Below are 11711 nucleotides of genomic sequence, written 5' to 3'. Positions count from 1 at the left end.
ATTCATGTAGTCATGCAACAATCTGTCAATATTACATTAAATGAGTGTTTTACTATGTCGACTCATCTGCAGCGAGCACACTGTGTATCCAGGAAGTCACTGACAGCCTCGTGGAGGGAAGTAAGAACATCAAAAATGACACAAGCTGTGGGCAGTCTGCAGGTTCAAAAACACACGGCCTGACAAAGTGATTTATGATACTGTTGCTGTTCCTGAGGCTGACAGAGAAGACCACTGAGCTTCACTTTTCTGATATTAAAAGTGAAAGGACCTGCTGCTCTCATAACATTCTGTTAATATTTTGAGTTAAATCCCTAAGAAGACACCTATGTGCTGTGACCTGTGCCATGTCTCCATACTCCAGTTTCTTTTGACTTTTAACAGTGAAAACCCCCCCCCAAAAAAACAACCTTATAGCTGACTGAAAACTTCCTCTGGTCTGCTAAGGTCACTGGCAGACTCTCTTCACCTCTTCACCACAGAGACAGGCAGCCAATATCAGGGGTGAGAGTAAATCAGTTTTTTGGCAAGGATACAGATTTGGAAAGACTGCATTTAGCCCTTACAATGTCTGATAATGAAGATGAAGACAAGAGAATAAGTAACTATTTTCCCTCCTGTGTTGATGGGTGCCTTGCCACATTGCTGGACTTGTGCCTATGAGGCAGATGGCAGAGGAAGATGCCCTGAGTGCTAACTTTGCTGGCTATCTTTAACATGCAACAGAGCCTGCACTATGTCTGTACCTCTGGCGAAGTCCCATGAGTTGCTGCAACCATAACAAGATTAAGAGCGTTGAATAAACAAAATAGAAAGTACAGAAGAGATTGAATAACAAACATATGCTTGGATTTTTACAAAGAATTTGGCATTTCCTTCTAGCCAGTGATGTATGGAATATCATTGGCTGAGCAATTGCGAACATGATGTTCTCAAGATGACTTAAGGGGGATTAAGATGGATAGCATGCACCATGTTCAGAATTTACACAATTAACCATCTGAAAGTCTTCAGTGGCCAAAAAGGATTTGGATAGCCCCTGCATGCTTGACTTAGATTATTAGATTAAGGAGAGCACATTCCCATATGGATTAACACAATTAGATAAATGAGCACTGAGTAAAATGATCTGATGATTGCTATTTTAAAAGCTTATTTCAACAAGGATGCACAAAAAATGCAAAAAATGACTACTAGTACTACTGCTACTACAAGTACTACTAGCAAACCACACTGTCAAAGAATTTTTATGTCCTTTATGTACCTACTCTGTTTTTTACTCATTACAGAGGAGTGTCAAGAAGGCATTATAATATAATATGTTATTATGTGAGAATGTAGCTGGGAAGACATGATTTGACTGTTGTATGGCTCTTCTCAACATCCTACAGATTTAATCTGAGGCCAGCTCTCACCATTTTAGGAGTGAACTTTGAACAGGTTGAGCAAAAGAGACTTGGCGCTATTGATCTGTGGTGATCACCATGACATCTAATGTCTGATGTGTGACAGGGCAAAAGAGCAAAATGACTGCTGGACATATATCTTAAGGCTTTGCTAAAAAAGAGCGACCGAGTGACACAACAGAAAAGCATTTGCTCTGGTGTGGTGAGGCTGAGAGTTTGAATCCTGATGATGCCATAGTCATCTGAGGCCGGGAGTCCAAGAGAGGAAAAATGATGGCAATACATTCCCACCTGTCAAACGTGACATTAGCCAATTGTGTGTGTCTGCACATAGTCAGCTACAATAATATGTAAGAATAAACATGTCAGGTTCATATGCACTTTGCCAGTTGGCCCTAAAGCAAACAAATTATAAATTATATTTTCAAACGTTTGGACAGTGGAGATGAACTGATTCTGTAAACAAACAAACAAACAAACAAAAAGTAGTTAATGAACGCAGTGGCAAGGTAAAACATTGGCTAGCCATCTATTATTATTTACTCAGGTAATTACTTACTGGTGTTCTGTTTTTACATTTTTGTCTTACTTCACTACAATTTTATGTATTGTCTTATTCAATATGTTTTTAAAAGTTAATGACACCTTTGTGACTTTATTACCATTTTCATGCCAGCCATGCTAATTTAAAAAATACATTTCTTGTCTGTTCAACCAGAAATTTTATTTCTGAAAACTATTGTAAAGGTGACAAAATAACTTAAGTGATTCTCTCATTCTTCTTGTTAATTGGGATGATATTCCTAATTTTTTTTTTTTTACCTCATCAGAGAAAACGCCATATGGATGACTGAGGTAAGAGAGATGAGTAACACTTTATTTGATGGGTACCTACATAGTGCCTTTATAACGCATTCATAAGCATTTCATAAATATATTATAAACCAAAGCTGGAGAATTTATTATGTCCAAACATGTACCGTGGTCTTAGAGTTTTTAATGCAACTTTGTTTTTACATGGATGAGAAAACTACAGGCATCAGTTATCATTACAAGTTTACTGAGATACTGTGTTACTATATCTTTTTATCCATATCTTACAAGTTATTAGCTTGTTTTTAATCAAACAGCACTTTGAGAAAGTTGTAGAAGGTACACATATTGGTTCATAAGAGTGTTATGAATGTAAATTTGATTAACAGTTTAGTTTGTGGGCATCAGTATCATTCATTTGTCTGGCATATGGGCTTCATAATTAAGAAGCTGTACTGGAATTTGGCTCTATGATCATTTTAATACAAATGGACTGAGTTCTCAGAAGTAGATAGCGTAATAAAGTATTGGCAAAAACCTGTCCACCTGCCATCTTAGCTTTTGTAAGGTGTACTTACACTATTTGCTTATAAGCCCCATTCCAATACAGCTTCTTCTTTTTTTATGAAGCCCATATGCCAGGCAAATGATTGGTTTTGATGCCCTCAAACTAAAATGTTACTTAAATGTACATTTATAACACTTTTATGTAGCACTATATATAACTTTCTCAAAGTGTCATAAACAAGCTAATAACTTCTAACAACATGTGAATACAAAGTAACAGTAACACAATATCTATGTAAAGACAAAGTTGCATAAAACCTCCAATGTCATTTTGTGTGTTGTGACATGAGATGTTTATAAATTATCCAGCATTGCTTTATAAAATACAGTACTCTACTGCACAGTAGGTTAAGGCACATGCAAAGCAATGCCGTAAAGCAAAGATGCCTTAAAAATGAAATTAAACTTCTATATAAAATCTATTTTAAATTCTATATAAAAAAATTCTATAAAGAGCAGTAAATAGTAACAAAATTAGCAAAGTCAGTATTTGGTTTAAAAAAAAGTCATCAACTCAGGTACAATTTGTGCAGTTTTTATAAGGAACTTAGCTGGTAAATTTTACTCAGCAAAGTCTCCAGTTGTTCTGGACGTTGACTGTTGCACTTTTTGTGCCTGCAAAACCCAGCAGTGTCACGTTATCCACGTAATGAAGGTTAGGACGGATGCAAGTGCAGATAAGAGCTTTTAATAAAGAGAGGCAGGCAGACAAATCCAAGTCATGAGACAATAGCATGGTCAAAAACAGGCAGTGGGTCAGGCAATCTGCAAACAGGCATAAACTAGGCAAGGCAAAAAACGAGAATGAGAAACAAGAAACAAGATCAATGACTATGAAACAAAACGTGGAACAGGGTACAAATGCTTGGTATGGTGATAACACTCAATACTTCACAAAGTCATTGTGTTCAAACAGTCTCTTTATACTGTGGTTGTGAGTGCTGTGAAATTGATGCAGGTGTGCATGGTTAGAATGAATGTGAGTGTTCTGGTAACTGCAGTCCATGGTGGCCATGTTTGTAGGCTGCAGTGCAGGATGGGAAACGTAGTCACTGGTTTGCTGTGATATGACAAGCAGCCTTCATTAAGTTTTTGTCTGAAAAGTGGTCTGTAACATAATATGCTGCTTTATTTACTGAAATACAAACATTTTCTGTAACATTTAAATTTTTTGTTGGAAATATGTTTGGAAATATAAAATGTTTTTGTACTGACTCAATAATGTAGACGCCATAAAATAAACATCTATAACAAAATGTGTACTAAAACAATAGGCTGCCTAAGACATTTACGCAGTACTGTATGCACTGCTTATGAATATGTTATAAAGGCACTATAGGCACTTCAAATAACGTGTTACTGAAAGTTGTTGTATTTGTTGTTGATGTTATTACTAATTACTATTACTCAAATGTAGTTTTACTCTAAAATAATTGCAGTGTTACTTGAGCTGTTGCACTATTACTGCCAAATACTGTTTATACTGTTTATACTGACTATAATATTACTTCAGTGCTACAGTTACACACATAGGATATATATTTGGTTTTTTTTTGTGCGTTTTCTTTTTTAATCTTATATAGCATCTAATAAGGAGGTTGAAAATCCAGTTCTGTTGTACTTGTGCAATGACAATAAAGATATTCATTTCTTCTATTCTATTTAAAATGTATGCTATAAGATCTATTTAGCACTACAATGGTGCTTGAAAGTTTGTGAACCCTTTAGAATTCTCTATATATCTGCATAAATATGATCTAAAACATCATCAGATTTTCACACAAGTCCTAAAAGTAGACAAAGAGAACCCAATTAAACAAATGAGACAAAAATAGTATACTAGGCCATTTATTTATTTCTGTGAGTGGTAAAAGTATGTGAACCTCTAGGATTAGCAGTTTAATTTAAAGGTGAACTTTGAGTCACAGGTTTTCAATCAATGGGATGCCAATCTGGTGTTAGTGAGCGCCCTGTTTTATATAAAGAACATGGATCTATCAAAGTCTGATCTTCACAACACATGTTTGTGGAAGTGTATCTTGGCATGAAAAAAGGAGATTTCTGAGGACCTCAGAAAAAGAGTTGTTGAAGCTCATGAGTCTGGAAAAGGCTACAAAACTATCTCTAAAGAGTTTAGACTCCACCAATCCACAGTCAGACAGATATCAGGAAATTTAAGACCATTGTTACCCGGAGTGGCTAACAGGAGTGGCTAACAGGAGTGGCTGACCAACAAAGATCACTCCGAGAGCAAGACGTGTAATAGTCCACAAGGTCACAGGAGCCAGGGTTACTTCTGAGCAACTAAAGGCCTCCAACACATTGGCTAATGTTAATATTCATGAGTCCACCATCAGGAGAACATTGAACAATGGTGTGCATGGCAGGGTTGCAAAGAGAAAGCCACTGCTCTCCAAAGAGAACATTGCTAGACGTCTGCAGTTTGCTAAAGATCACATGGACAAGCCAAATAGCTATTGGAACAATATTTTCTGAACAGATGAGACCAAAATAGAATTTTTGTTTTAAATAAGAAGTGTTATGTTTGGAGAAAGGAAATAACTGCATTCCAGCTTAAGAACCATCTGTGACATATGCTTATGGTAGTATCATGGTTTGGGCCTGTTTTGCTGTATCTGGGCCTGGACAATTTGCCATTATTGAAGGAACAATTAATTATGAATTATACCAGCAAATTTTAAAGGAAAATGCCAGGATATCTGTCCAGGAACTGAATCTCAAAAGAAAGTGGGTAATGCAGCAAGACAAGGATCCTAAGCACACAAGTCGCCCTAACAAAGAATGGTTAAAGAAGAATAAAGTTAATGTTTTGGAATGGCCAAGTCAAAGTCCTGACCTTAATCCAATAAAAATGTTGTAGAAAGACCTGAAGCAAGCAGTTCATGTGAGGAAACCCTGTACTGTACTGAAGAACGGGCTAAAATTCCTCCAAGCCGATGTGCAGGACTGATTCACAGTTACCAGAAACATTTAGTTGCAGTTATTGCTGCACAAGGGGGTCACACCACATACTGAAAGCAAAGGTTCATATACTTTTACCACTCACAGATGTGTAATATTGGATAATTTTCCTCAATAAATGAATGACCATGTATAATATTTTTGTCTCATTTGTTTAACTGGGTTCTCTTTATCTACTTTTAGGACCTGTGTGAAAATTGTATTGTTTTAGGTTACATATTTATGCAGAAATATAGAAATTTCTGTCACAAACTTTTAAGCACCACTGTGTATACCACAAAGAATGTGGCATGTAACTATCATTAAGAGGCACAGGAATTTGATAGGATTTAATAGTTCTTTTTTTTTCTTCTCAATTTCATGGATTGAAATAAAAAAAATTAAAAGATTGTTTGCTCATCTGTCAAATGTCTTAAGAACTAATCCAACAATCTGATGAATCTATTTATGTAAATGTATATTTTCTGAAGGAAATATTAATTAATATTAATATATTAATATGAATTACTTTTTTCCAATAAGAGATAAGCATTCTGAATAATTTTTATATGATGGTGGTATTCTTGTATCTAAATTAACTTTTTTCTATATGTGTGGAAAATATCTTTAGCAAGTAAAATATGGCCTGAATAAGAAGGAGAAAAAGAAAGAAGGCATAGTAAGGAACCCAAACAAGACACAAACCAGAATACAGTACCATCTACTGTGACCAGTAGAAAAAGAAATCCTGCTCTTGAAGTTGTTCCTTCTCATCAGAAGTCAACAATGACTCAGATAGTCTCCAAAGTTCTTATCTTCAAGCATGCATGCATGCATGATTAACTCTCATCTACACTTCTAGAATGTCAAATTAAGGCCACTACTTCAAGGAGTAGGGTGAAATTTAATCTTCCCTAATTCTCAGAATATTGTGCTTCTTCTTCACATCACGTCAAGAAGATATGATTCTCTTTCTAGGAAGTGTAATATATTAATCATTAGTAGTACTGAAGATCATGATCCCATAAGTTACTCTGTGCCTACAGTGCCTACAATGAAGGCAGAAAAGTACATTATTCTATTCTATTCCTTTTAAAGGAGAGGAGTAAATATTTTTTTCTTTGTTATAACATTATTGCATTCTTCTTTTGTGATGCTTTTCCAGGCTTCTACCAGGCTTTTCTCTATTTAGTCTCCTCTCCAGGAGGTGAAATGCATGCTCAATTGGGTTAAGGTCTGGCAATTGACTTGGCCAGTTTAAAACCTTCCACTTTTTCCCCCTGATGAAGTCCATTGTTGAGTTGGCAGTGTCCATCCATCCATCTTTATCCTTTTCAGGATCACGGGGAAACATGGAGCCTATCCCAGGGAGCATCAGGCACAAGGCAGGGTACACCTTGGACAGGGTGCCAGTCCATCGCAGGGCACACATTCACACACACATTCACACACAGACTCATACACTACGGACACTTTGGACATGCCAATCAGCCTACCATGCATGTCTTTCGGGGAGGAAACCGGAATACCCGGAGGAAACCCCCGCAGCACGGGGAGAACATGCAAACTCCGCACACACAGGGCCACGGTGGGAATCGAATCAAACCCCCAACCCTGGAGGTGTGAGGCGAATGTGCTAACCAGTAAGCCACCATGCGCCCCGAGTTGGCAGTGTGTTTTCGGTCATGGTCTTGCTGCATGATGAAGTTCCTCCCAATTAGATTGGATACATTTCTCTGTAAATTGACAGAGAGAATGTTCCTGTAAACTTCTGAATTTATTCTGCTGCTACCATCATGAGTTACATAATCAATAAAGATTAGTGAGCTTGTTCCAGAAGCAGCCTTGCAAGCCCAAACCATGACACCTCCACCATGCTTGACCGATGAGCTTTTATATTTTGGATCATGAGCAGATCTTTTCTTCCTCCAAACTTTGCCCTTTCCATCACTTTGGTAGAAGTTAATCTTGGTTCCAGATTTTGTCTGGCTCATCTCGGTATTTCTTTGCAAATATAAATTTGGCATTCCGATTGTTAATGCTGATGAGTGGTTTGCATCTTGGTATGGTGTCTATATTTCTGCTCTCAAAGTCTTCTACAAATGGTGGATTGTGATACCTTCACGCCTGTCCTGTGGAGGTTGTTAGTGATGTCACTGACTGCTGTTTTTGGGTTTTCCTCAGAGCTCTCACAATGTTTCTGTCATTAAATGCTGCTATTTTCTTTGGACGACATGTTTTGAATTTGGCCGACTGATCTATAGACTCATATTCATCATTTGATCTCAAATCCTAATGTCTTCAGAGTATATCAAATAAAAATCGGCCTTGCTATTCCAATACATTCTGAGGGGACTGAGTCTGCACAAATGTAACATCCCTGTTATCAAAAAATCCCTGATATCTTTCAATGGCATGGAACTTTTAACAAAATGAAGAGAGATGGTTTGTGACCATAAAATACATAAAGAGTTAAAATACCATTAAGCACAATTATGGAATTAATAATTTAATAATTAGAACTGTTTTCAAGGAATTGGACTATGGGAACACTGTCCACCCACACAGTGAGGAGAATGGTAAAGGATGGAAAAGGCAAACAAGGATCTTTGTTTTAGAGTTGAACAGTTTAGTAAATTCTTGTGGTTGTCAAGATTCTAAATCAGCTGTTAAAACAGCAAGCTTTGGAAGCATTACAAGAAAGAAGCCTTTTTTTTTTTTTTTTTTAAAGCATCTCACACAATGCAACACCTGAACTACAAATGGCATTGCACTGTGGTGAGATCAGACCAAACCCAAAATTTGTGGTCATGCACAGAAGTGGTTAAAAGAAAAACAAAAAATTAGTGTTTTGCAATGACCATTTTATTCTTTGGATTTGAACAGTACTGGCAACTTCTGGTCTGAATTGAAGAGTGATGTGCAGATCTAAGAATATGAAGGAGCATAAAATGTTCTGTATGGAGGATGCCAAGGTAGACATTACAGGAAGAGACTCAGTGATGGCATTCTCTCCAGGGCATCATAAAATATAAATTGTAAGGGTACAACATTTTTTGTAACCACTTTTCAGTAGAAAAAATGGCACTACTTCTATATAAAGCTCCTGTATATTTTAGCTTATGCTTATATATATATATATATATATATATATATATATATATATATATATATATATATATATATATATATATAAGCTTACACACACATACAGTACATACTGATGTGTTGTTCTGTTTATATATTAACTTTTACTCATTTGTTGAATGCCAATAATTCTGTAGGCACTGTAGCTTCCAAAATCACACAATTGCATAAAGTTAGTGGTACACAAACACTATACTTGTTCTGTGTTTAGGGCATTTTCCTTGTTAATTGTAGACAGAATTAAAGTTCAGGAAGTTTAGGTTTAGTGAACAGTTTAAAACCTGTTATAAATCAGTCACCCAGTGGATTATGGCACAGACAGTTGGCTTGTTTCCAGCATATGAACAAACAGTTTCCTCTTCTCACTACTGCACTTACTGAACTCTGCTTAAGGTATGTCTTCTCCAGTTTCCTGATTTTAGCACTGTAACTATACTTTAGATTAGACTTCTCTAAATGATCTTCCATAGACACACGTACTCTCTCTCTCTCTCTCTCTCTCTCTCTCTCTCTCTCTCTCTCTCTCTTCTAATTTGCTGGCCACAGTTAGAAATCAGCCGGCTGGGACTTGCCAGTAATTGAAGTCTCCACAGTGACTGCCTACAGCACAGCATTCAGTGATGCACAGGGGAGGTTTACTGGAGGAAATTCAATAAGCTGTTCACAGTTAAGTGTAGTCATCATCAGGCTGTGTTCAGCATAAGATGCAGAAAAGCATTTGTCATTGTATCTTAAAATACATGGAAAACATGCCTTACCCTCAGGCTTACAGAAGTATTAAAGTGTTCCAGGTTATCGTAAGTAATGCAATATAAACAAACTAATGTCAAGAAGAAAATGTTACATCATGTAGGTAGATGACAATATCCAGCAGTATTCATCAGTTGAATGGTCTTTCCCTACATAAAAGATCGACAGGCAATCTTTACTTATTAAGTATCTTTACTTAATTCTTTAAAATGCATTAAACTATGAGGAATTATGTGCTTCCTTTGGAGCCTACCATGCAACCTCTGTGGGGCATTAAAAAGTGTTAATTGCAAACATAGACTTTCTGTCAGCTCAGCCATACATTATTTTCCCCATGCTTGATTTCTTTTGTTTATTTTACAGTTTACTTTCACCCACTGTAAAAAAACAAAAACAAAAAAAACTTGGCAAGTGGTTGACATTATATAATAAAGATGAAATAAAGATGAAAGTGTTAAAGATAGAAAGTTCAAAAAGGCACTCTGTCTAAAAGCATGCCAAAACATATATTCTGGGGCCTCTTGAAAAAGTCCTAGAAAGTCGAAGAAAGTACATATTGACATCTACAATACAGCAGAAGGGAAAGCAGAGCATAAAAGGCACCAGTGCAGATCAAAAGTACACTTAACCTAACCACTGAGGTATGAAGCACATATCTTGTGACATGCAAGCTGAACTATAAATCAGAACTTCCTGATTTGGAGGCTAGAAATGCAGATCACTGGTGCACCTGGACATACATGCTGAAATTCTGACAGGCCAGAGAGTAGCCTATTTGATGGATGGTTAGTGATGTTTTTTTTAAAGAGCCTCCTGAAAGTGGGAAAAAAACCTGACTGCTATGAAGTGATGCGGGCCTCAAGAAAAGCCAGTGTTGAAGCCTTGTACAAGCTGTACTGAATAGTGAGAGGCTGATTATGGCTAGTCTAGGACAGGTCTGTGTTTCACATTTATTAACTTACGTTATTATGCGCCCTTTAAGCCAAAACAGAAATAACCACAGAACAAACCCCTGTGTCATATCTTCAGAGCTGTACATGCACAATGACGCAGTTCTCACTCTCTATAATCAACCTAGGGAAGGAAGCTGATTACATGATTGCCTGTTGATGGTGCACTCTTCCTAATTAAAACAGGAAGCAGGATAACTCCTCACAGTCTTGCAGTATTATCAGGCTCATGGCTCTGCTGTGGCTGTGACTCAGCTCTCCACTTGTTCCTCCTGATAACCCACCAGGGCATAAGGAGAAAAATGAGAGAGAAAGGGATACAGTTTGGGGCAGTATGTCGTCACTTACTAAGTTTTGTTTACACCACCCCCCAGGATCAGCTGTTGCTGCTTACAGCCAGATTGCAATCTGATGTATGATGCTACACAAAACAACTATACAAAACAACTGGCATTTATACAAGTATATTGCGGTGTTTTCTCTGGTGATTATGAAATATATATTTTGTCATGTTAGTACTTGGGGTACAGTGATGCATTGTAAATGCCTCTTTAGCGGCAAAATGGGTCATAATTCTTCAACTATTTAAGGGTTCCCCTTGGCCTACATAATCTTTAATGAGGTGGGGTATGGTTAAACAAGAGGGTCAGCAATGTTCCACTGCTACAGAAATATTTCAGGGCACCTGACTTCTGAGGGTAATTCAAGCCTCCTTGTGGATAATGAAATATGAAGCTTAAAAAATGATGCATCTAATGACACATCTCCAGACAGTCCTTGACTTAAGTAACCATTTCTGTGGGATCAATCTAAATAGCACACAAATGGCAAGCACAATTTCTTTTTACGTCCTAGTAGCCTTAAGCAGTTGCATCTATTTTGGCTTCTCTTATAAGAGAAACAATGAAGGTTTGAGCTAATTATACCACAGAAATAATAATCAAAAAGCACAGAGGACAACACAGGTGGCCAAATAATTAGTGTCCACTCAGATTTCTGGCAAACTACCTATGAGTAAGAAATGCATGGTGTCCAAGCTTAAAATCCAGCAAACATAAACATTACATTAAAATTGTGCATATTATTTGGTCCTACACTACCGTGAAAAAGCTTTAGG

The sequence above is a fragment of the Ictalurus furcatus genome, chromosome 8 (genome assembly GCF_023375685.1).
Source record: "Ictalurus furcatus strain D&B chromosome 8, Billie_1.0, whole genome shotgun sequence".
NCBI classification, from domain to species: Eukaryota; Metazoa; Chordata; class Actinopteri; order Siluriformes; family Ictaluridae; genus Ictalurus; species Ictalurus furcatus.
The sequence above is the reverse complement of the archived record's forward strand: the minus strand, read 5'-3'. Positions refer to the sequence as shown.